Consider the following 2,500-nt stretch of genomic DNA (forward strand, 5'->3'; position numbering starts at 1 on the left):
TAAATAAATAAATAAAAATGATAAACAAATGCATAAAAAACTAATAAATATATATATATATATATATATATATATATATATATATATATATATATATATATATATATATGCATTCATTTTCTTTTTAGCTTAGTTCCTTTATTAATTAGGGGTTGCCACAGTGGAATGAACCACAACAACTTATCCAGCCAATGTTTTACACACCTGAGGCCTTTCCAATCGCAACCCATCACTGGGAAAGTGTTTTGAGCATAACGTGCATTAATCATTAATCCAATCAGTCTCATCTCACATTCCCTTTCAGCTGCAACCCAACACTGGGAAACATCCATACACACACATCCACTACGGACAACTTAGCTTACTCAATTCACTCATAGCACATATGTTTGGACTGTGTAGGAAACCGGAGCACCCAGAGAAAACCCACAGACATGCCAACTGACCCAGCCGAGGCTCGAACCAGTGACCTTGTTGCTGTGAGGTGATTGTGGTACCCCTTGCGACCCCATGATGACCTAAATAAATATAAATAAACATAAAAAAAACTGCTTCGTGGTGATTCAGAGGTTGGCACCGTCACCTCACAGCAAGAAGGTTGATGGTTCGAGTCCTGGCTGGGTCAGTTGGCGTTGGAGTTTGCATGAGTGAGCATGTTCTCCTCGTGTTGGCGTGGGTTTCCTCCGGGTGCTTCGGTTTCCCCCCAAGTCCAAACACGTGTGCTATAGGGAAATTGATCAACTAAATTGGCCATAGTGTATGAGTATGTGTGGGTGTTTCCCAGTGATGGGTTTCAGCAGGAAGGACATCCGCTATGTAAAACAAATGCTGGAATAGTTGGCGGTTCTTCCACTGTGGTGACCCCTGATGAATAGAGGGACTAAGCCAAGGGAAAATGAATGAATAAATAAATGAATCCTTGTCATCGGATTTGCAATGCAATTGGACTGTTTTGAAGTTTTACTAAATGTGTGTTAAAATACTTTAAACACTCATTAACAACACAGCAAAGTGTGTCAATGCTGTAAATGTTTCATAAGCTTAACAGGTATATACGTGTGTGTAATAATAATAAGCTATAATTATATTATAATATTATACTATAATAATAATTATAATATTATTATTAATAATAATAATAATATTAATAATAATAATAATAATAATAATAAGCTCTTTGAGTGTCCAAAAAAGCACTATTTAAATGTAGGAAATCATTATTAATTATTATTATACTTCTTTTGGTGTCAATTATGGATCATTTCCATTTAACAAATCTACTTTTTTGTTTTTAGAAATTTCACCTCAAGTTCAGGTGAGTGGGCGGAGCTAAATTCTTATTTTGATGTCCCCAATGTGACTTTCTGATTGGTGGACTTTTCTCTATGGCATCAGAGGTAATGCATCTTTTCTATTGCATTTTAATAATGATAATAATTAATAATAATAATTCCTTACATTTAAATAGCGCTTTTCTGGACACTCAAAGCGCTTTACTCAATGGTAGGAATCTCCTCATCTACCACCAGTGTGCAGCATCCACCTGGATAACGCGACGGCCGCCATTTTGCGCCAGACCTCACACCAGCTGATTGGTGGAGAGGAAACATAGTGATGAAGCCAGTTATGATATGGGGATGGTTAGGAGGCCATGATGGACAGAGGCCAGTGGGCAGATTTGGCCAGGATTCTGGGGTTACACCACTACTCTTTCTCGAAGGAAATCCTGGGATTTTTAACGACCACAGAGAGTCGGGACCTCAGTTTAACGTCTTATCTGAAAGACGGCGCTCACTGAGCAGTATATAGTCCCCCTCACTATACTGGGACATTGGGACCCACACAGACCGCAGGTTGAGCGCCCCCTGCTGGCCTCACTAACACCACTTCCGGCAGCAACCTAGCTTTTCCATGTGGTCTCCCATTCAGGCACTGACCGGGTGCAATAATAATAATGGGTCAGTTGGCGTTTCTGTGTGGAGTTTGCATGTTCTCCCTGCGTTAGCGTTGGTTTCCTCCAGGTGCTCCGGTTTCCCCTACAGTCCAGAGACATGCGGTAGAGGTGAATTGGGTTGGCTAAATTGACCGTAGTGTATGAATGTGAATGAGTATGTATGGATGTTTCCCAGAGATGGGTTGCAGCTGGAAGGCCATCTGCTGTGTAAAACATCTGCTGGATAAGTTGGAGGTTCATTCCGCTGTGATGACCCCTGATTAATAAAGGGACTAAGCCGAAAAGAGAATGAATGAATGAATGAATGAATGAATGAATGAATGAATGATAATAAATATGTTAAATATTTCAAAAATGCCCTTATCAGTAATGTTTGACCTTAAGTTTATATGTGTGGGTGGAGATAAATATTTATGTTGATGCACTCCCCTAAGACTTTCTGATTAGTGGACTTTTCTGTACAACATCATAAGTAAAGTAGCTTTTTTTTTTACATAATTATTACATTGACATGCAAAACAAGTCTGTCTTTAAAGATTTATCAGT

This window comes from Danio rerio, chromosome 14, assembly GCF_052040795.2.
Source record: "Danio rerio strain M-AB ecotype USA chromosome 14, GRCz13ab, whole genome shotgun sequence".
In the NCBI taxonomy this organism is placed as follows: domain Eukaryota; kingdom Metazoa; phylum Chordata; class Actinopteri; order Cypriniformes; family Danionidae; genus Danio; species Danio rerio.